Genomic DNA, 25,132 nt, shown 5'->3' on the forward strand with positions numbered 1-25,132 from the left:
GAATCATAATTGTGTTCAGATTTTTAAAATTGTGATGGCATATAGCATGGACTGATGTAGAAATTAGGAAGTTCTTTGTTCAGAGAGGAGAAAGGTTTTCCTTTTTACCTGCAAAACATTTTAGACACACAAAATTTGTTTTATAAATATCCCTTTGTAACATTCTTCCATGCATCTGATTTTAGATGATTTCATTTTAGGGGTGACTGGAATGAAATGGAAGCCTGTCTGTCTAAGGATCTCTGAGCTGGCCATGTGAAAGCCATGGCTAACTGGTTTATTTTTAGCTGTTTTCAGAAACTAACTCATTTGACTGATGTGCAGGATACTTCATTTCTAAATCAAGTATGGTGTTTAACCTACCAACTTATGTTTGCCTTTGCCTGGTACCACCAAGACATATATCTAAAGCTCCAATAGAGTGATAATCATTATTTACCCTCAGTTAAAATCCCAGGTAATGATTGTGGTATGCCACAGCTTCATATGTGCTAAATGCTTGAACCTATCAATTTCTGGTATATTTTGGAAGAAAATATCATGCCAGAAAGAAAAAAAAGTTTAAAATTTAGAATCTGATAGAATAAATGTCAAATGATTTACCAGCTAGTGCATGCCTCTATATTCAATTCAATAAATATGTATTCATAGGTAATAGATACCTCTAAACTAGTTTGGAGAGATCCATGTAATGGTGAGATAATAGTTGCCTTGCTTTTCCAAAGCATGATCCCAGACATATGGGATAGAGATATGATCTAACCTGAAAATTAGAGTATATATACCTTTCAAATCTTACTGCCCAATGCCTTTCAATAATGAGTTCATTCTCAGCACATTAAAATTATTTGACATATAAGCCATTGTTTCAGGAATATCTATTATAGAGAGAGATTAGATTATCAAAACCTATCTGATACTTTTGAAGACGCTGCTTTGTGAGTGTTTTAATTTGCTGTTTCGTCTTTCACAAAGTTACTCTATTGTCAGAGAATTTGACATGGTTTCTATAAATGTAAATAGCTTTTGACCTATTCCATTTTACACATGTGATATTTAGCCTACTTGGGTTGTCCACAGCAGGTTATTAGTTACTATTTTCATACAGTAACAGCTATGGTTTTGGAGTCTCTAATAGTGTCCCTTCACTGGTACCTCAGATAGTGTTTTGGACCAAGAAGAGGGCTTCTGGTCATTTGTCTGCTGAGTTATCACTGGACTGCCATTTCCTTTCCCAGAAAGGCAACTGTTGTTAGGCTAATGTTTCCAGATTCAAACTGATTACTGGAAATTTTTCCTGCTGAGACCAAATAAGTTATCTCAACCCTTTTCAGGTTTTATTGTACTCTCTAAGTAAAAATAATAAGCCAGTGTTCTTCTAACTTGTTTGTAGATCTCAGAAGAGAACAACATGCATATGTGCTTCTTGGAAAATTCTTCCTCAGAATGGGGCTTATGTTGGACTTTCTGGGAATACTTGGGAATATTACCTCTTCCCCACCCTTCTCTTTCTCTAAAGCAGGTTTCTTAGTTTTGTAATTTTTTGAGTTATGAACCCCTTTGGACTCCTCAGAATAATGTTAAACAGATTGCATAGGGGTACAAAAGAAACCAGCTATGATGTAGTACAGTTATTGGCACAATAAAAAGATCTAGTGGCAAGTCTAATAGTATTATTTCAAATGCTTATGAGCATAAGTGTTATTTTGAGAGACTGGCAACAACTGTAATGTGATATGAAAATATTTTTTATTTCCATTGGATAAAGCTACAGGCATGTTAATGCTATTGTAGCAATTTTTGCCTGTAATCATAATTGAAGGAAATACTAAATTGCAGTTAGAGGTTAGTAAATTAAGTTGTATTTTTCCCATTTAAATTTATACATCCCTTGAACATGGAAGTCCTATTCAAAAGGGATTCCTGCTTGTCTGATAAATATTTTTCTTGAGCCAGTATTCCAAATTGAGAGAAACTCTGTAAATACCTTTTGTTCCTGGAGGACTTTCTTAAACATTAGCAGATGAGGCCTGTAATGCTGCCGGGTCATAAATGTCTTTATGCTTCTTCTACCAGAAAAGACCTATGGTTCCACCAGAAGAGACTATGGCTGTTGCATTGTTTTCCTTTCCCCTGTTAATTGGCTCTTTCTTCACTTGAGAGACCAATGCAATATTGTTACTCAGGCTATTGAGAAATTCTCATTTCTTTGGGATGGTGTAGACCAAGGTGCAAATTGATTTGGCAGAAATCCCAATCTTCCAATGTTTCTTTTTTTCCCCCTATTGGACCAAATAAGCTAGTCTCATCTATAGAAGTTGACAACTTCTTTATCTAAGTTGATATCAAGTTAGGGATTTGTTTGTGGTATATGAACACTAATTTGAAATAAACAGTTTATTCACTGGCCTAGTAAGAAAGACCATACTGATTTGTGGATAATTTTTTTAATAGATGATCTATAATTGTATAAAACTTATCCCATTGATCCTACATGCTATTTCTCAAGAGAAAAGCTTACTAGCTTCCTGCAGGCAACAAATATGTCATGACTATCTAATTTAGCACATAGATTCACAAAGGCATTTCAATTTTCTGAGCACTTTAGCATGGATCAGCAGTGAGAATATACTACTATGATTTTACTGTAAAATCTTATTTGGAAATAAATTTAGATGCCAATAGAAAAGGAAAGAAATTTAGAGTGGGCACTAACTATAATACTATCCCCATTAATTGGATTTTTCTTGCATTTTACTGTCGTAGTATTTAAATTAATGCATGCTTAAATCATGGAGTAGGTAGGCCTTTTATGTTGGTTAACTATGACTAGATAATAGGACTGGATCACTTTAAGGGGGATCTTCCTGGGGTGTGGATATTGTATTAAACTCTGAGCTATAGATAAAGGAATGAGAAGTCAGGCAATATTATGGAATGTAGTGTGGTAAGGCTTGAAAGCCACTATAAAACTAAAAAGATCTTTCAGGAAAAACCCTAGGTAAAATAAATTTCAAATCAAGTGGAAAAGAAAAATTATATGTAAGTAAAGCAACAGATTTCAGTTTAATTTGTGATGTGTGAAAATTTGAATTGCTTTCAATTAAGAAAACAACAGTAGTTGAAGGTGTCCTGTTCAGCAGGCTATTATTGTAGGAAGCCCCATAAAATCATCATGAAAATTCCTAAATGGAATGCAACATTGTTCTAAAAACTCTTTCCTGTTACAAGGGGTGAGCAGGAAGGACATGCTCACTCTTCATCTTTATTTCCTTTTCCCCTTGGTCAGCCTTCTTTGACTAACCCAGTCATTTTCAAACTATTGTATATCAGAATCATCTGGAAAGCTTGTTAAAACAGACTGCTGGCCACCAATCCCAGATTTCTGAGTCAGTAAGTCAGAAATGGGACCCAAGAATTTGTACTTCTAAGAAGTTAGGTTCCACATTCTGAGAACCATTTCATTGTTTCCTAGTAGTAGTCATAATTCAGATGATGATCTTTTGTTTAACAACAAATGGTATCTCTGTGACCCAATAGGACACGGTATATTACTAAAAACAAGTGGAAGCACTTCCATAGATGAAAGAAACTGTATAATAAACATAAAGGGAACTCTTGGCCTTGATCTCATGAACCTTAAGAGTCTTAGTTTGGAAGTAGGCCCATTATGAGATGCTGTTTCCTTTTAGTCTTAACAAATATGTTGGTTAATGAGAAGTTAATGTTTTTAATTGGCTGTGAAAATTCTGATTGTGACAAATAAACTTAAGTGTTAAATCAGTCATTGTGATTTTGAGTTTGGTTTTAGTGAGGCCCTTAACAGATAACTACTGTAAAACTCTACAGCTATAATTTTTGAGGGGTCACTGATCCATATACTGTAGATAGTTGTCTCTGTTAGTTACTTTATGCAAACAGGAAATAGAGATTCAAAATTCTCTTCTTTTATCTATTGGTTCATTCAAATTCTGGATGACCATTTAATATTTTAATTCAGTCAGAGCCCATAAAAGTGCTCAGAGAGAGGTGTTATATGAAACTCTGTGCTATAAGCTCAATTTTCTGTAAACCTAAAAGTGCTCTAAAAACGTCTATTGGGGGAAAAAAATGTTCAGATTCAATACCATTGTCTGAACAAAAAGAGAAGGGATTAGAAAATAAGACTGCCCGTGACTTGTTGGAGAAGAAAGATCTTGGATGTGCAAGGCTTTTTTTTTGAATCCCTATTCATTTATACATCCAAACATTAACAGATGTATGATTTTTACCCTGTACCTCTTCCTCTAGAGACTATGGAGTTTTGTATATGAATTCTCTGCCGCAGTGAACTCTGTTATTGTTCTGAACAGCTGGGGATGGAGTAGAGCTCATTAAATAGGAGATGTCATCCAAGCCTCCCTTGACATACAGTAGAGTAGTGGATATGCTTTGCTTCCCCAGATCTAAAGTATCCATTTCATTACCACCTAGTGTGGTCTTGCTTTTATTGAATAGCTCTATTGACCCTATTACCTCTGAATAACGTGCACAGTTTATAGTAACTGTTACCATTTTATCCTCTTTTCTCTCTCCTTTGCCTTTTTTTTGTGTTTATTGTGTACAGTGTCCCTTTTCAAAAAAAAATGAAGCAGTGTAATTGCTACACATCACTTGTTTATGTAACTGGAAGAATAAATCCATATGGTAAGGATTTATTTATGCACACTTAAATCATGGAGTAGGTGGGCCTTTTATGTTGGTTAACTACGACTAGATCATAGGACTGGAGAGCTTTATGTGACATCTCTGAACTGAGATCTTCCTGGGGTGTATATATTGTTATGTATCTGAGATATATCTGCTCTCTTGGGGTAAAATACAACTTTGCTGGGAAATGGGTTGCTTGTCAGGAAAGGGAGTAACACTTGTGCCAGGCACTTTATTCATTTTATGTCAATTAATTGTGGCAATAAGGTATAAATTTTATTAGTCTCAGTTTATAGATGGGACACTGAGCATCAGAAAGAGCAAATAACTCGATTACTAAACTGTGGAGAAATTCAAACCTGTCTTTCTGACTCTGAAATGTCTACTATTTGTACAATTTTTTGGCAAGTTATATATATATTCAGGCGTGTGTATGTATATTCAGATGTCTATGTTAGTTTTTCATGTGAGATAATTGCTTATGTGGCTTGATCATTCAGAACAAAAAGGCAACTAGAGGAGTTATATTAAAATACTACTTTTTTCTGGAAATTCAGGATCACATCTAGGTCATCATTTCTCTATTTGCAAACATTTTTCATCTTTGCAAATGTAAAAGGTAGGGATGATCAGGAATACCAACCTGGTGCTGGAGGAAAATATCATCCTCTCCACTAATATTTATTGGGAATTTATGATGTCCCAGACACATATGTGCATTATTTCATTTAATCTTCTAAGAAGATAGGAGTAGATGTGGAAAATGAAGCCCAGAGTACTTTAATAACATAACCAAGGTCACTAAGCTGCAAGTATATACCTGCGGCTAGGGCTGCCATCCTATTCCAAAGCCATAAACTTGATCACTAGGCTATACTGTCAAGAAATGGCAGTTTAAAGGTAGGAGTGCTATGATATAGTAACCCAGACAAAAGTAAAATATTTGAACACCTCGTCTTTTTTTTTTCCATTGGCAAAATAGAAATATTATGACAATGGATATACATTTTTTTTCCTCCTCAAATACTAATCCTTTATTGAGAAATTAAACAACATGTAAACTTACTTTGTGTACTTTTTATTAATCCAAGAAAGTTTGTTATATGAGTGCATGGCACTCTAATTGGGGACAAATAGAAGAAAGGAACTGAGGATTTTGAGAGTGAAAAAGGAAAGCTTAAAAAATGGCAGAGAAAGACTAGAATTTGCACATATATACAGGCATTGTTAAAGGATAAAGGGAGATGAAGGAAAGTGAATCCAAATTCACTTTGTGCTTTGGCGTATTAAACTGTACAACCTTGAATGTAGTGGAGGGGCTTACCCTAATCTTTTTTACCAGTTAAAACATCTATAAGGTATTATTTGACTTTCTGAGTTGGAGGCAGGACCTAGAAGAGAGCAAACTCATTGAACATTTGGCTGGAGTAATAGACACTGGAAAAATAGCTCTTAGTATACATGTTTTCTATAGCAAACAAAACTGTAGGAAAAGGACAAAATAGAAAGTTTCTGAGGAAAAAATTTTAAGTAAAAGTAATGGTATGGTACCCATTATTATTCATTCCCTTTAATATATAGTCAGTATTATCTTTACTATGATATAGTGTGTTTTACTTTATTGACTGTAAATGTATTTGTAAAATCTTTGTTAACTTCTGAATCACTGGTTTTGCCATCAATATTTTACGGAATCTAATGGTTACTGGGGGAACCCAGACCTGAACAGAGGGGCTTCATAGGTGTCATTGACAAAGGCAGTCAACCTTAGAGGTGAGGTAAGCAGCTTTATTACTGACATCTGCAGAGGCAAGGGGTCAGGGGCACTAATGCTGCAACCCTCTGACTCCCTGAGCTAACTTCTACTTCACTTCTTATACTCCATTACTTTCCCTCCTCCCCAGCTTACTGCACATTTCCTCATCACTCTTTTATGCATATGCATAAGCATGTTCAAAAAATGGCATCTATATTCCTTGTAGAGGTGGGAAATTTACTATTATAATGAACCAAAGTTTATCTTAGGACAGGTTAGTCATTTGTATTCTTGCTCAGAAGTCCGGTTTGAACCAGCCTTGCAGCTGTAGTTCTTGTCCAGGATACCCTGACCACAACTCCTGGGTACTGATGGCTGCTTTTGACTTGTTTTTCCTTCTTTGTCTTGGGTACACTGGTTAAAGAGAATTCAACATTGTTGGTCTGGGTGCAGGAGGGGCCATTGGCTTCCTCGTGGGTTTAGCCAGCCTCATAACGATCTATGTTGTCGAGTATCCATGCTTCTTTAGTTAGTTTCATTAAGCCTCTTGGTATAACACAACAAGTCTATTTGGACTGTAGATTCACTGCCTGAATATATGTTCTATTTTAAAATTTTGACAAGTAGGTAAAAACTGGAGCTAAGACTAGAAAGGAGAGAAAGGGGCATTCTAATAAACAGGAAAGACTCACCTATAGTTAAGACCTAGGCAATTAACACTTTGAGACATAGGAAAGGCTTGAGAGCTGGTCTACCAACCTTGAGATGCAAAGCCAATACGAAAAAAACATGAAAAAAAGATTCTTATGTGAAAAATGTAGGAGTCCTTCGGGACAGAAATTGTTCTTGGTATTGAGGTTCAGCATTCAATTGTATTGTTTCTTTTTGGTCAAAACTGTCTTTGAATAATATGATAGTTTCTCTATTTAAAGAGGAAGCAAATATACAAAATCTTGTTGAATAGTTTTTTTTTTAGAAATTAATTTTGGGGAATAAAGGCCCAGTAGACCTACAAGTACTCAGCATTTATAATTATTTCCAGTTTTGGAGAACTCAGTACCTTCCTGAAAAACTTTCCTCATCAGTCTGAGCTTGGCTTTTTAAACTGTCATTCAATAGCATATGAAATCTTCGTAATACAACATGTTTAAAAAAATAACAAAAGGGGTGGGCTCAGAGTGACACTGTTTAGGATAAATTAGTTCTGTAGAAAACTCTTAGGGAATGAGTATCAGCTGCATTCTCCCACTGTGAGTGGACAGGAGCAGAGCAGATCTTAAGTGATTTATTTTCCCAAGGGCTGAGTGTTTTTTTAAACATGGTCCTATAGTTCTACCTCCATGACAGAAAACAAAGCAAAGCTAAAACAAAACATTGACTTAGCAGTGAGTCTGCTTTTGATACCCTTTTTTTTCTGGAAGAATATGGGACTTTTTTGGTTGTGGCCAGGCTGTAATTGACCACATCTGGTCTTAAGTTTGGAAGACATGTTTGATTTTTAACCACAGCAGCTGGGAGAAAAAAAAAAAGAATTATTTGCTCCAGTATAAGTTTGTTTGGAGGCATCAGTAATTAACTTATTTAGAAACAATAAGGATAATTCAGATAATTTCAGAAAATTTACTTTTGAGGATGAATTCTAATAAAGGATAATTTAGACAATTATGCTATGCACAAGAAAAGACTATTTACTAAAAAGGAAATAACCTTACTACAGAGGGTTAGAGTCTGAAAGTAAAGATTATCTCTGAGTATACTCTGTTCTGAGATTTCAGGGTAAAAATTACATGGATGGAGCGTGACCCAGAAACCGCCCTGTCAGTGGTTGCCACTGGGAATACAGTAATTGAAGATTTGCCTGTGTTGATTGACTTTCAGTATCTGATTACAGAAGCTCTGAGCAATGTATCTGGTTCTTTCATCTCCTTTGTTACCTCTTTTCAGAAATATTTGTAAAATGTGTCTAGTTTATGTATAGATTTTTGTAGTTTTAGAAGGCCATTTAAACAAGTCTGGTGGTATTTACCAGTATTATATTTCAGTTAAAATTAATAATAGTTTGGAAACCTGAATTAAAATTTACTAGATTCCTGAGACTAATATTTTTGGCATATAATATGTTTTTCTTGTTTATTCTCTATAGAACCTTGTCTATAAATTTTTATATTGAAATACTTTTTCATATTGAATGCTAGAATGAGGGCCTGTGCCAGGATGTTGTAACTTGTGGATGCTAACTCTTTTAGAATGATGCACTGGTGCAGGTTAATATTTTGAGTAAATCTGTCTGTAGGAATTAAATTCAATACTGTCAATATGAGAATATGATTATTCTGTTTAGAGTTTAACAGAAGCAGAGTGTATTAATGGACTGTGGTTTAGAGAAAAAAAAAGATATCTATATGGTTTTCTACTTAAGCTCTGGAGGTAGCCCATACTGTTTGAAATATTTATGGTCAGCTCCTGGCCAAAGATGTTCTGTGTTATGATGGTTTGTGCTATGTGTGTGTGGACTTCTGTTTTGTTTGTTTTTTGAAATTGTACTGTGTTGCCAGTAACATTGGTGGATGGATTAAGAAAACTATGTTGAAAATAGAAATATGTTAACTGGTTCTTCAGTTTTGTCAGGAATACATTTTGACTTTCACAAACCCAGTTCAGTGAGTTTTTTGTTCCCTGCTATGTGTTAGAATACTAATTTGAGTTTGATGGCATGTGAGTAGATTGTGAGAAATGAAACAGTAAAGAAGGTAAGATAATTGTCTTCAAGGCCGTAGATAAAATATAAAACTCTTAGTCTTCGAGAATGACAAAGTGGAAGAAGTTTACATGGCAATCCTAAATTACTCATCTTAGGTTGGATAATCAGATAGTTTTATTTTAGCTTTGATGAGTACGTGATTTATGTTTCTACAATGCCCTATCTTTTGGCATTTTGCTTTGCTCGGCATTTTGGTTCTGTGTATTCATGTTTTTATTGCCATTTTTTATTTAATGTAGGATTTGATTAATGGCAGCATACATTTTAAATGATGTCACCTTGCAGTGTATATTTGCTTTAGTAAATATATGCTTTTAGTGTTTCTATTTCAAAGATACATGTTTGACTGCAGTTGTTTTTAAAGCTTTTTTTTCCCCTCTATTATGTCCAGGATTGAAAAACCTTAGCTAATTTTAATCAACCCTGAGCTGTCATTTCTGTTCATCACTGTCACATTAGCATCATTCGTGTTCATCAATGTCACATTAACAGCAAATATGAACTTGCTGATTAGTAAAGTGGATGGCAATCACAGCCCTGTGTGTGTCCAAATAGCTACTCATCAGCAGGGCTTGTGATGGGGTCTGATGGCTTAATGCAGGCATTAATCAAGGCCTGAGAAATATTTTCTCTGCAGTTTAACCTAGTAATATTGAGTTAAATTAGCATGTGTATAAACTCACTTACATATAGACACACCAAACTAGTATTACATCAGTGTTCAAAGTCAATCAGGCTGAATTAAACAAAGGGAGGGAATAAATAGACTTTGAAGATGGCTTCTCTTGTGATGTCAAATCAACAAACATAACCAGCATGTTTACCTTTGGTCTCACTGAGCCACTCATATCTAACCTAGGAACTGCTGATTGAAAATACATTATTTTTGGCAACAGACTGAAAAAATAAGGTATAGACTGGATGGAATCTTTATGTTCAGAGTTGACACTATCCAAAGCGTTAGTTACTGACTTGTCAGTAGCGCTTCTGTTTACACATATTTGGATTTTTGTACTTATCAGGCAGTGTATTTAAAAGGCTTACGAGTCATTATTTTGAGATGGTATGGGGCCACAAATTATGCAATAATAACTCTGAGCACATGAAACAGCTCTCTCTATATATCTTTTTGTGTGTCAGTTCAACTCAGATACTATATATATTTGAGTGTCCATTGTAAACCCTAATATCTTTGTGGCCCTTGACATTTGACATGGCATTTGAGATAAGCCATTATCTTGCCTTTGTTGATGAAGCTCTAAGCATGTAAGTGACATGCCAAGTCACTCTGCCTATAAGTAAAAGCTGGACCTGGAATGAAAGTCTCTTTCTGACTCCAACTGCAGTAATTTTGCTTTTTAAGCACATAGCAGCTGCCTCATGTGGCTAACATGATAGCAGATAATTATGACAAAAATTTCATTTTTAAAAATTCCTTATACTTAACATAATCGTATCTGAATCTGAATGACAGTAGCCATTGTGAATCCAACTTCTCTTACAGTAAGCACAAATAATAGAAACATGGTAGAAAGCAGGAGTGGCACCAAAGTTTGTACCAACATTCTCAAAGGATTGTAGGATTTTCATTCAAACCAAGTACAGCATGGGAGTAGGGATTCTGTTACTGCTTTACTGAAACAAATTTAATGCATAAAGTAATATAATTATTTATATAATTAAAAATTCTTTATATTTTGTAGATTTTTTTCTTTTATAGACTCTAGGCCTAAAATCATAGATATATATGATTATGCTAATAAGAATCATATATATGATGTGCTAAACAAGCTGTCATTTTCTTTTTACCAAGACTAGTATTTCCAGCATCCATTTTGTTGCTACTATAAACTCTAAATGTATTTGTTTTTTTGCAAAATATCTGTTACTATCATGTCATCTGATGACTCAGATTAATGTCGTGGTAACACATTTGTTTCTCCTGTCTTTTACACCAATCTGGGTTTTTAATTTTGCTTCCATTTTAAGTCTGGAGTTTTGTTCAGAATTAGAATTTTTAGGTAGCAGCATAATGTAATGGAAACTAAGGTTTTTTTGAGTCAGACCTGAATTTGGATTCCTGTTCCTCCTCTTACTGGCTTTTTGAGCTACTAAACCTCTTCCAGCCACACTATCCTGAGCCATAATAATAGGGATTAGTTGAGTTATTATGAGGATTAAATAGAGCAACCTGAAGAAAATGTCTCCTTACTCAGTGTTCCCTACTGAGAGTAAATGTTCAGTATATCATAATACTCTTTTATATGCAGTACTGTTCCCCATGCTTTTCTGTAAGGTTGATCATTTTCTCTTTCTCTCTCAATCTCTCTCTCTTTATTTCCAACCCCAAAGACTAGTGATTCTTATGAGCTGACAGTTAAGCCCTTGGATGTTTGCTTTGACCATGCTTTAGTCATTAGTATTAGATGAATAAAGTCCTCAGTATTGTTTCCAACCAGCCTTCTTTTTCTCAGCAAAATAGTATTGGCTACAACCCCCACCACAGTACTTTTTCTAGTCAAACCTGTGGTCTCCCATGTTACCTATTTTATCTGAGCTTTTTACTTTCTTCCTGCCAATCCATTTTAAATCTCACTTATCAAACTGATGGCTTCCTACCAGGCATCTTCTTCATGGCTATAGGAGTAGATTTGGTTGTGAATCACAGAAACTCAACACTTCAACCTAACAGTGGTGTAAACAAGTTAGAATTTTATTTCTGTCACTCTCATAATAGCCTGGTAGTCAAGTGTGAACATATGGCTATGATCCATGATGTCTCAAGGATCCAGGCTCCTTCTCTCTTATTGTTCAGTATGTGTGTTATTCATTCCTAACATCATCTCCTTCTCCTTGTCCAACATGGGTATTTGAACTTTTGACATCGTATCTACTTTTTTACAGTAGGAACCAGGGATTGGCAAAGTAGGTCACATCTCTCTTTCTGGAGTTGTTTATACTGACTTCCTCTTAATATTTCAGTGGTCAGAACTGAGTTACATGACCGTATCTACTGGCAAGGAAGACTCAGAAATGTAGTCTATTCTGGCATCTATGAACCTGTAAGGAAAAGTGGATATCTGATTAAACTAATAGTGTTTGCCTTGTTGGTTTATGTGAAAGGTGTTGAAAAATGAAAATTCTCTTTTATCCCATTTGTGTAGCTACCTTTTATGTCTTATACTTCTTATACCTTACTTTTTCTTTTTTAGTGTACTCATCTGCTGAAGCAGAGTGTATCTCATTCTTTACTTTGTTCATTTTATTGCCAAGAGATAAATGTCTACTAGTGGAAATCATCTATGAAAATATATTCCACACTTAAGATATATTGATACTCTAGTGTAATCATGAAAAAAAAATAATTCTATGGTTTGAAGACATAATTGTAAAAAGTTTTTTTTTATTGTGATATCAGTCACAATAGCCCATATTTTGGTTCATTTTGTTTTCTTCTATAAGTACATATTTCTTTTTTTCAGAAGCAACAACTTCATCAATGTTCTTTGCTTTTTTATATGCTTTATTGTGATTGAAAGATATGTGAGGCATTTCCATTTTAACAGATGAAGTTACTGGCTCAGAGGTTGGAAACTTGTCCAAAGTTGTATAGCTCTAAGGTGCAAATCCAAGACTCAAAGCCAGATCTTAATCCAACTTAGCTCCTTTCCTCTATGGCACAATAGCTGGCAAATAAGAGCATTCATTCACTTAGCAAAGACTGAATTCTCAGAATTCCCTGGTGTTGCTTTTTCAGAATGGGTGGATCATCTTTATGGGAGAGTCCTCATTTCTGCCTTATTGTTCTGCTGGCGTAGAATTGTTTTCCTTTATTTGCTGTTAAACATTTTTTCCTCACCTATACAAAGAATTCTCTTCCTTTTCTTAAAATCTTTTACCTTAAAATTTTTTCCCCTTTCTTCTCTGATTGGAAATATGTATTTATATATATAAATCATATATATATTAAAATATGATATATATTTTATTATGTAGATTTAAAATATGAGTCCCTGCTTTCAAGGTTTTTGAAATGTCCTTAGGAATACAGAATATATGTGTGAGGAATTGGTCACAGTGCCACACTTATTTTAGTGAAATTATTGCATATGTATGTTTTTTCATTTATTCTTTTTTATCCAGTACAGTTGTGATATAAATTCATTCTGATCTGTCTTCTTTCACCCATGTACCTTGTACCTTTGGTATGCTTAAGATTCTACTTCATTACTCCTAGAAAGAACAATTTAATATTTTAACACACACACACAACATGTTATGATTATAAAGAATTGGAAAGAAAGCAGAATGGCAGAATGCCATGCCCCCACATAGAAATGGGGATAGCTTCACTCTTTATTCTGTCTTACTTTCAAGCACTGTGATGCTTTAAGTAAGATTTTATTTATCTTTTATTTTTATTAGCTGGTATCTGAAGCAAATAAATGGTTACCTCCGTGTGTCTCATTTTCCTCTTCACCTCCAAGACTGTATTTTTCTGTTTTGCATAACTGTCAGTGTTTGAAATTTAAAATGAACTCAAATTATGAATTCAGGACCCAGCTCTCTTTGGCAAGACTGACTCGGTAGAGTTCTGTATCACGGTTGCCTTAGATTCTTCTCTGATTTAAGTGAGGACAGGATATCTTAGTACCTGTTAATCAAGAACAGAAAAGGCATTTGCCCTAGACATATGATCTCTCTAAAAGCTAACCAAAATATCAATATATGTTGTGATGATTTAATAATATGGAGTTTTACTAGTGATCAATGAAAGGGAGTGGTAAGAGGTATGGAAAAAAATAGGAAACAAAGGTTAAAATATATCGGATAGATGGAAATACTAGTGGTCACTGAGAGGAAAGTGTAAGGGGTATGGAATGTATGCATTCTTTCTTTTTGCTTTTTATTTCTTTTTCTGGAGTGATGCGAATGTTCTAAGAAATTATCATAGTGATGAATATACAACTATCTAATTATATTGTGAGCCATTGATTGTACACCAAGTATGGAATGTTTGTATGTTAAGAATGTTTGTGTTTGTGTGTTTTGTCAATAAAAATATTTAAAAATTAATAATAATAATAATAATAGGGAGTTTTCTTTCTTTTATGACTTACCAGTTTTCAAGTAAAGGAAAAAAATCCACCTTAGAGGTAGTGGGTCCACTGTAGGTAGTTTTGCAGGATCCCTTCTTGCGTCATGATTCTTTGGTATACCATTCTATAATTCAAGTGTGTTCAAAAAACCCACACACCACCACCAACCCCCAAAACCTGACTGCAGTAGAACACTACAGAAGGAAGGTATTAGACAAACATAAGTCGCTTTTTGTTATTACTATTGCTGTTACTTGTTATCATATAAGTGGCACCTGCTTCTCTAATGCAGTTGTTTATGGGAGCTAAAATTTTCTCCTGATGGCTACTTTTTGTCTTTATGTAATCTGTGGTAAACCACATACCATCTGACTGTTGCCACTGAGTTTCTTTCTTCATATTCCATCCCTAAAAGACTGTTTTCCTACCTTTTGCCAGTGAGCCACTACTGGAAATTTCTTAGGAACATATTGTACTAGGTGCCCAGGAAAAGGAAACATCAAAAACCAACTGATTACCCCCATGATAGTTCTTATTACCTAGAAAACTATTAAAAGAACATTAATAAGTTTTCCATACCTGACTTCATTTTTATAACCAATTGCTAAATTGCTAAGCTGCTTTTTATTCACTTTCAGATTTACAAATGTAATTTCCAAATCTGTGCTTTCATTTACTAATGCATAGCTGTTTGTATATGTGTGTGTGTGTGTGTGTGTGTTTGTGTGTGTGTGTGTATGTGTGTGTGTATGTTTCTGGTAAGTTGTCATTCCTTCCTTATTCAAAAGGTTTGGGTCTCTTATTCTGAGAGATTCCCACAGCAGTTGTCAATTTGCATGTTATGCAACAGTATGTTGACATGATAGACTGCCGGTTTCACTTGCTAGTCTAATACCATTCCATTATAAAACAGAGACTCTGTTATACAGAAAAACAGTCATTTAGTTTCTTATTACTTTTTCATCAAAAAACAATTTTTTAAAAATATTTTGTTTTTGAAATTTGGAATAAATAATTTGAGGGGTCTTTTTGCACAATAATCTAAGCATTTTGCTATTTCACTTTTTCTGATATTAATAGCAATTTTATTTTTTACTTCTAGGAACAGAAAGTTTCATGATAAAATATATAACAATAAGGAAAATCGTGCTCCCCCATCTGAATGTTTATATCTATATGAAATAATTTCTGAGAAAGAATATGTTTTTGAATCACTCACATTTGTAATCTAGTGTACTTAGGTTTAATTGAATAAATTGTAGTCTTTATTTACTTTTATCTTTTTCTTATTGGAAACTGTTCTCCCTAGATTTTCAAAAATTTTGGAAATTTGCACACTATACATAATGCATAAGTTAGGATGTCATCTCTGAGAGATTAGGCCCAAATGGCACTTGGCTTAGTTTTCCATGCTTGAATGCCTGTAGCTGTTACATACTCCATTCTTTAGCACTCCTGTATTAGCATTTCCCTGACACCTTTGAAGGCTGTTGGCCATAGACAGTTGGGAATAATGTTGCTGGCTGCTACCAAAATGTGATGTACCAGAAATGGAGTGGCTTTTAAAAAGGGGAATTTATTAGGTTGCAAGTTTACAGTTCTAAGGTTGTGAAATCAAGTCCAAATTAAGGCAAGGCTATGAAAATGTCCAAATTAAGTCACCTAGGTAAAGATACCTTGGCTCAAGAAGACCGATGATGTTGAGGGTTTCTCTCTTAGCTGGAAAGGCACATTGCACATTTGCTAGCTTTCTCTCCAGGTTTCTTCAGCGGCTTCTCCCAGGACATTTTCAATGGCTTCCCACTCATCTTTAAATGTCTGGGTTCTGTCAGCTCTGGTGGCTCTGTTGGTTCTTTCCAAAATGGTTCATTCTTCAAGGACTCCAGTAAGCAACCCCATCTTGAATGGGTTTAGACGCATCTTCATGGAAACCCCCTAATCAAAAGTTACCACCCACAACTGGGTGGGTCACATCTCCATGGAAACAATAAAAAAAAGATCCCATCCAGCAATATTAAATGAGGATTCAAGGACATGGCTTTTCTGGGGTACACAGCAAATTCAAACTGGCACATTGCCCCATAAATCTTACCTTCTAGGTATGAATCATCCACCAAGAAACATTTATATTTTAAAGAAAAATTTATCTCAGCTGACTTAGGCCTCTATTCTGTAAATATTTAACCTGTATGAGGGTATAAAGAATTCTGGACAGTGATATGAGTAATTGGGGGGGAAGTGTTTTCCTGAGCCATTATATTCTTATAATGTGAAAGAGGGCTTACCATTGAAGAAGGCAGAGTATGAAATCTCCCTAGGGATAGTCATGTACTTTTGATTTCTAGTAGACTCTGACATTCTTGAACTCATATATCAGTTTGTCTCTTTTTAGTATAATATAAGTGCTTTTTTTTTGGCATGGGCAGGCACCGGGAATCAAACCTGGGTCTTCGTCATGGAAGGCGAGAACTCTGCCTGCTGAGCCACGGTGGTCCGCCTTATAAGTGCATTTTTGAAACTAATCTTTTTTCATTTTTAAAATTATTTGAAATGATGTCACTTGGACAATGCCTATTTAAAAGTGTTCCTTGGGGGGCTACGGTGGCTCAGCAGGCAAGAGCGCTTGCCTGCCATGCCAGAGGACCCAGGTTTGATTCCCGGTGCCTGCCCATGTATAAAAAAAATAAAATAAATAAATAAAATTGGGACAGTTCCATTTAAAAAAAAAAATAAAAAAAAAAGTGTTCCTAAAATGTCTTGAAGTGATTTGAAACTAATTTAATGAATGACATTAAATTCTATATTTGAGTATAAGTAACAGCTGTATTTTTCTTCTGTATATTCGGAAAATTGTTTTTTCAAAATTGTTGGTGGATTTAGAATGCAATGAAATGAAAATTTAGAGGTTTTAAATATTAATAGTATTTAATGTGTTTACATTAGAAATATGCTAATTGAGAGCCATAAGATGATCATAGTTTTATATATATATACATATTTATTTTATTTTATTTTATTATTTTTTTGCATGGGCAGGCACTGGGAATCGAACCCAGCTCTCTGGCATGGCAGGTGCAAATTCTGCCATTGAGCCACTGTTGTACTACCCTCAAAATATATATATTTTTTTGCTTATTTTCAGTTACACTAGAAATATAACAGCTTGACTGTATTGGCAAATGAGATTTTTAGACTTGTTCTTGAACTCTTAGTTGGGTTTGCAGTTTGATTTTCCTAAGGTAATAAAATTTTAGTTCCCTTTGGTATTGATTTCAGAAGACAATCAGAAAGATTTTTGTTGACTCTGCTGAAATTCAATTGTATGTAAATTAAATATCCTGATATAATCTCATATGGTAAGATTTCCCTTAAAGGACATTTTTATGTTTCTGTTTAACTTAATGTTTTCTTGGAATATTAGATAGATTACCTGGAATCTGTCTGAAATTACAAAGTGTAATTTGATCAATCCTATTGACTCCACCCAAACTGTTACTCCATTGGTATTCTCTAGTGTTGAGTTTGAGGCAAATATTTCTATATTTTCAATGTCTAATGCCTATTCTGTGGGCAAGTTCCTTTCCTCATTTTACCTGATTCCTTAATTCCATTTTTGCTTATGTTGCTCGCTTGAACAGCTTCCACCCATCCTTCATACCATAAACTTTCATATATTTAATGACTACTATTAGGTTATCTTTGTGTTGCCTTTTCTTCAGTCAATAATCCTAGTTCCTTTAAGCTTTATTTCTATACTGCTTTTATCCAGACTTAAATAATTTTGGTAGTTCCTTCTAGATCTTCTTTAGGATAAGGTAGTATGAAATTATAAAATAAACCTACTGTTAGAAGTGTCCTTGTCATTTATCCTCCATATCAGTCAAATTCTTTGAGATCCACAAACTAGACTCCATGGGAACATTTATTCTTTGTTGAAATATGGCCATAAAAATTGACTTTGCAATCATATTGAGTTATCTTGACAGTGCAGTGAGTGACGGAAACTAATCTTATCTGCTAGCTAGCATTTTAAAAATGATAAATGGACCCTCAGTCTTTAGTTAGGCTGTAAATGAAATTAGGTATATCTTATTTCTCCGAGAAATAGCATTACTTGGAAAATTTTGAATTATAACATTCAGAACAAAGTTAAATAGCAAATGCTAGGGGCTACATTATGATGACGATTATATACATTTATTTTTTGCCTGGTGTAAGCAGCAAATACTGGTGCTTTGAAAAAATCACGGTGTTAAGAACTCAGCATATATTTTCTGAGCAAAGCAAAATATTCCTTATCATTTATAATTATAACCTAACTTAAATATTATACCCAGGTAGATTGGAAAAGTAAATTTTACAGATATTTGTGCTCAACTGAATGATTTTAACAATTCCAGCTTTGATTTTCTCTTTCAGATCTAAAATAAATTTTAGAAATCTTGATAATCACAGCATGTCTAGGACTAATGTTTTGTTTTATCTGTCTTCTAGCCTCCTATTCATTTAAAGATCAAGTTAAATTGAAATCTGGTACAATTCCTGCTGGTTAAAGTGACTTTTATAGTGAATTCCGCCATTCATTTGCCTTCCTAGTAGGAAACTGATTTACCTTACTTCTCCATGTGAATCTGATATCTTTGTTTTGGAATTGTCTCTTTTTCAGTCAGGATCAAGGACTTCAGAACCCATTTTATATCAACTCCTGTAACAAATTAAATTAGGTCACCTCACAGTATCTGATGCTTTCTTCTTTTTAACTGAAATTTCAGAATCCCAACACTGTTCTTTTTTCCCCTTTTCTTTTGTTCTTGAACTCCTGGACCCATACGTTTGTTAGATGATATTTTATCAAATATGGGGTTTAACCAAATTAGGGAAATTAAAGCAATAACCTTTTGTGTTCTGTTTCTGTAGCAACAGGATATTGATGTACTGCATTGATTAGCTGTGGGAAGAAACCTTATCTTGTATTTGTAAATTTCTTTGCTTCTTTTTCCTGGTCAGTATGCTTCAGGGCTTTGTATCTAGTACATGAAATTATATGGAGATAAGGTTTGAATGAATAGGAGGGTAATTTTTTACCTTTTGTTCTGATCATTTTGTTTTCTAATCCCATTCACATTAGGCATTTAAAGCTCAAGAGATCTTTATATATGCTTAGGATTTAGAAACTTGTGAATCAGTATTTTAAAATTTGCAGGGATAAAGGCGTTCATTAAACAGTCCTATTGTCTGCATGATATTTAGCTGCTGTTTACTCATATATGAGATATTCCCTCCTCCCCCACTTTAAGTTCAACACTTGTTTTATGAGGAAAAAAGTCTAGTAATGCCTCATTTGTTGGTACCGTTAAGAAACAAAGGGTCTCCCCAAAATTAATTTTCCAGATAAGTAAATTCTATTTCTGGGAATCACTGTGAGTAGGAGAAAAGTGTTTATTTTATAGTCAAATCTTAAGATTCCTGGTGTTTTAGTTTTCTAAAGCTGACAAAATGTAATATACCAGAAATGGATTGGCTTTTACAATGAAGATTTATTCAACTTACAACTTACAGTTCGTAGGCATGAAAATGTCCTCCAGCTCAGGGGATCAACAGGCGATGCTTCCTGGAAGACCGGCTACCAGTGATCCTTAGCTCCTTTGTCATATGGCCAGACACATAGCAACATCTGCTAGTGTCTCCCTCCTCTCCCTGGTTTTGTTTCTTCCAGCTTCTGGCTGCTTCTCTCTCAGCTTCTCTGGGACTTTCTTCTGTATGGTCTTTCTTATATCCTTTTATAAAAGTCTAATAAGTGATTTAAGACCCACCCTGAATGAGGTAGGTCACATCTCAATTTAAAATCCTACTCACCAAAGGATCCTACTTACAATGGGTCCATACCCACAGGACTGGATTAACTTTAAGAACATGATCTTTTCTGGGGTACATAGAGCTTTAAACCATCACACTTACCTCTTCCAGTTTAGTAATAGAACAAATTATTGAACCTCTTTAAGCTGTAATTTCCTCTTTTCTGAAGGTAGACTTTACATACATCAGTGGTTTGTTCTGAGAATTAAATATGTTTGAATGTCAAGCCAACACTTGATACCTCAGAGCCTAATGGATGTTAGGTTCTTTCCTTTTCTCCAGTAAATATCAGAACTTGACTTAACTTCTGTTTCTTTTACTTCTTCACATCCTCACAGTTATTTAGGTTTTATTTTAAAATATTTTTCCTATAATTCTTTCCATATTCACTGCGAGTTTTCCAGATCAGATACTTTTCATCCCTCATTTGAACTATTTTCAATACTAAAGACTCTTAAAAGCTATCTAGTGGGTGGTGTGATGGTCGCTCAGTTGCAGAATTCTTGCCTGCCATGCCAGAGACCCTGGTTCAGTTCTCGGTGCTTGCCCATGTTAAAAAAAAAAGCCATCTAGTGCGAGTACCCTCCCCACACTTGAATTTCCCCTGTATTTTATTAGGTTAAAGTGTATATCTGTTGCTTAAACATATTGGTCCTAGTTTGATCCCATACAGCCACCGAGATTGTATAATTTCAGTCTCACATGGCAGCTGTTCTGACTTGTGAGGATAATCAGTGTGTTCCTTCCGAGCCTGCTGCTTTCCAGTCAAAAAACCCCAGCCACCAATTTTATATGTCTGGGTTTTCAGGGTCCTTAACATTCTGAGTGATATTCTTGACTATTTTAGTTAATTTAAGTCAGTCCTTAAAAAAAAAAAAAAAAAAAAAAAAAAAGCATACTCTATTCCGGAGATGATTTGACAAGACTAGAGGAGAGTTGGATGATTATTTCTCTTGTTCTAGATATTGTACTTTTATTAATATCGATTAATATGAGTCTGGAAAGGAGCTGTCCATTGATTCATATTTATTCTTTTATTTTTTTGCAATGGCAGGCTTCAGAAATCGAGCCCATGTCTCTGGCATGGCAGGCGAGAACTCTGCCATAGAGCCACCGTTGCACGCCCCCATATTGAATTTTAAGAGTTTTTCATGGGTGTTGCTTTTATGCTACATCTGTCTACTTTACTCTTTTTATAAAAGTCAGATTGAGATATAATTTACATACAGTAAAATTTACTCTTTTTAGGTGGACTATGTGATGAATTTTGAAAAATATATATAGCCATGTAGCCATCATCACAATAGAGATATAGAATATTTCCCTCATTCCCCAAAGAACTTTAGTTCCCCTTTGTAATCAATCCCTTTCTCCACGCCCATTCTTTGGCATCCTAATTTCTCTGCTGTTATTTTGCCTTTTCATGGTACTGTTTTATTCTTACATGACTGATTTTAGCTCTTGTTATAGAACTTAATCTTCATTCTTTCAATTTTCTTCTTTTTAGCTTAGGGACCCAGCTCTGGTGTGCAATGATCTTTTTGGATCCTAATTCTGTTTTCATTGTCTGCCTAGTTTTGTGACATGCATAATTTGGTATGTATTTTGGCTGTATTCTCCTTCCATGTTATTGGAAGAGAAGGCTGACCGAGAGCAAAACCCTCATCTGATGCTTCTTTAAGTTGAAATTTATCATTAATCAGTCTCTTTTGGTGTCATACGTCAAATAATCCATCTAACTATATTATTGTTCTGCTTATATTTATACATATATTCTAAGCAAGAGCAGCCTGAGAAATCTTGGCAGATGCCTTATTGAGGTCTGGGAAAAGGTTTTTGTCTTAGATTTCCATTATATAACAGTTTAGAAACCTTTTGTTCCTATTAACTTGACTTTAAAACTATCATATGAGGCATTGCTTGTTAAAATTTACATTTCTTTTTGTAATGTCTGTTTTCTGGCACTTTTAATTTTGAATTTTATGTGTATTACATTAATAGTAGTGTATTTTGTTTCTCCATTGACTTTCTTATGAATAAAAATTTCTATAAAATATGGTGTTAGATGTTTTTGTATCTGAATTGAAGCCATAACTGTCATGAAACTCTGTCACTTTCTTAGATATTAAACAGTCCTATACTAGTGAAGGAGAGGTGCCATGTACATCATTTATATTTACCACATAAACTCTCTGAGGGCAGCAACCATGTCTCTCTGGTGTGACATTGTGTCCCCAGCATCAAGACAAATGTCAGGCACACAGTAAGTGTTCCCTAATAAGAATCTCTAACCCTAGTCCCCACCTTTTATAGCAGAACATCCTGTATTCAGTTGTAGTCAATACCAGCCCTTATTTGAGCGTATTTCATTACATGCTATAGAAGATTTCTACTACTCGAGATGTGCCTGTACCTTTACATGCTTTTCAGTTGCACTGTTGCTATACACAGTACTGTTATAGCTACTCATTGATTTGCGTTCGATTTTTATTTCCGGGTTTTTCTTTATAAAGAAGATTTTACCTTTCGATTTCTTGTTCTGCAGGAGATAATGTTTTGTAATTTTAGTTGTTTGAAACTGCTCTCTTTGTTTTTGAATGGAGAAAAATGGCTGCTATACATTTTGATTTACTGTATTCCATAGTTAGACATAGAATGTTAGCATAAAGTTTAAAATGTGAATGTTCTGAGGCACCAGTAAAGAGATACAATGGAGAGTCAGTTGCTCTGAAGTTATATTCCAGGATTCTGTCACATGCTGATAGAGTGCCAAAGCATATGGATCTCCATATGGTGTTTCTTTGGGGTTTATACCACCTGTAATCCAGCTAATTTTCATTCATTTAAATTTGTCGAAGAGGTAAGCAAACTAAATACGGAATTGAAAATAAGATGCCAGTGTTAAAATGTGAAAGTTTGAGATGAGTTACTATTATAATAATTACCAAAAAAAAAAAAAAAAAGATTCATTCCATGAGTGCATTAGTGATATAAAAATACTGTTTCTATTACCTCATCAACAACAGGGAGCAGTATATCCATTTCTGCCTGGTGGAGTGGAAAAGGGAAATTATTATTTTAATTTATCACCTCTTCATGAGAAGATGGAGTTAGATCATTTTGGACATCTTTAAAAGCAATAATAATAATGGATTTAAATATGTTTTCATGGTTCAGAAACAGTGGTATTGTGAATGGCATTTGGCATTTTGATTGAATATAAAAAGTAATAAAACTGGTTGTTCTCTGACTATATGATATTGCAGTTATTTTATATCATTAGGAACCTTTGATTTCAGAAATGGAAAAACATATATGGCACTATTGAACCATGATTTTCAGACTTCATAATAATGTTCTTTAAGCTTGAGACAGAGCTCTTGGCTATTATTTTACCTTGCATCTTAAATATTTTAGCCTCTCCTCAAAGCAGCTGTTTTAATAGACAGGACAGAAATCATTGAAGATATCTTTGTATTACTGCTGTCATGTAAAAACAAAAAAAAAGGTAGTTCTTGTTTACACTCTATCAAATATTCAAGACTTTTAAGTGAAGGTGTTTTATTGATGCCTACATGTTAGGAAAATTGAGGCATACTTACTGATACCTACAGTTACTCTGAAAGCTGGTTACATTAGGCATTATCTTCTTTCAGTCACAGCAGTCTCTAGCAACATATGGCATATTCGACAGTTACTGCAGGTCCCTTTTGCTGAGACTCAATGGTGACTTAGAACAGTGCTGTGGAGGAGTGGTAGTCCCTTCAACTGACCACACACATATAATCAGCACCATCAGCCTGCATGCATGTATTCACCACTATATTCATAGCACCTGGCACAGTGTCTAGGGCAAAGCAGATACCTGGTAAATGCCATACTTTCTTGATAATAAAACTCATAATTTTCACATTTAAATGTTTCTAAAACCCAGATGCTCCTTACCATTAATGTGTATATTTACTATTCTGTTAGTTCTCATTCTCTTCCAAAAATTTTACTAAACCTTTGAACAATATGTATTTGATAAATTAATAAATAATGACTGAGCATGACTTACACTTACTCACATCTGATCTGTTTGCTTTTTGTATAGTTGAGGGATCTTTGGATAAAAATGTGCTGATCTATAATACTACCCTTGCCACTAATTAGTGGGTAGGGAACACTGGGCAAGTTATAATATCTCAGACACTGATTCTTTATTGATAAAATTGGAACAGTATTGTGTATCCTACTTCACTTATTAGGATTATTATGAGAATCAAATGAGATACTGGATACAGAAGTGTTTTATAAAGTGTGATATAGATGTAAAAATTATTACTATATCCACAATGTCTCGATTATTTATGTCTTTTGTTGTTCTTACTGCTCTAACTAATTCAAGTTTTTTGTTACCTCATGCTTGAATTATGCCTACCTTTTACTAAATAAATTCCCTATCTCTGGCTCTTATGTAACATGTTGTGTAATCCTGAAATAATATTCCAGATATATTCCTTTTTTTCCAAGTCATTATCTTCTCTACTGTTTTCTTCCATTTCCTAAACCATTTGTTCTTCCTTCAGCTCTTTACACTTGCCACCTACAGGTCTCTGCATGTGCGTTATTTCTACTTGGAATCTTTCTTCTAAACTCCTTTATCTCTATTCAAAAAGGTCTGATCTTTCAGGCCCATCTCACAGATGACTTTCGCCTTATTTTTTTTTCTCCCCCATTTACCAGACCCAATTTTTCTTTGATAGAAGTGGAGTAGATAATGGGAACATAGGAACGGAGGATGGCAGCCAGGGGAGAGGACATATTACTCAATTTGATTTTCTGATGTCCCCAGCACTAGTGAGAAGTAATTCTAGATTTTATTTCTGTTGGAAAATTAAAAGTTACTGTTTTTTATTTCTCATGTAGCATGGCACCAGTGTCATCTTCCTCCACCTTTGTTTATTCTGTCAGGCTTAAATTTGTGCT

General features: G+C 34.5%; 1 protein-coding gene and 1 long non-coding RNA gene across 7 annotated transcripts in view; one reads left to right on the top strand and one right to left on the bottom strand.

The window, feature by feature from the left end:
- Positions 1 to 25,132, top strand: part of EXOC4 (exocyst complex component 4) — a 970,332-nt gene that overhangs the window by 330,154 nt on the left and 615,046 nt on the right. The gene's annotated exons all lie outside the window — the stretch shown is intronic.
- Positions 11,909 to 25,132, bottom strand: part of LOC143663184 (uncharacterized) — a 33,234-nt gene continuing 20,010 nt past the window's right edge. The window contains exons 2-3 of the long non-coding RNA XR_013165862.1: positions 13,660 to 13,860; positions 11,909 to 12,266 (exon numbers count right to left, since the gene is read on the bottom strand). This is a non-coding gene — a long non-coding RNA (uncharacterized LOC143663184). The remainder of the gene's footprint in view (positions 12,267 to 13,659; positions 13,861 to 25,132) is intronic.

Source organism: Tamandua tetradactyla, chromosome 1 (assembly GCF_023851605.1).
Source record: "Tamandua tetradactyla isolate mTamTet1 chromosome 1, mTamTet1.pri, whole genome shotgun sequence".
Lineage (NCBI taxonomy): Eukaryota > Metazoa > Chordata > Mammalia > Pilosa > Myrmecophagidae > Tamandua > Tamandua tetradactyla.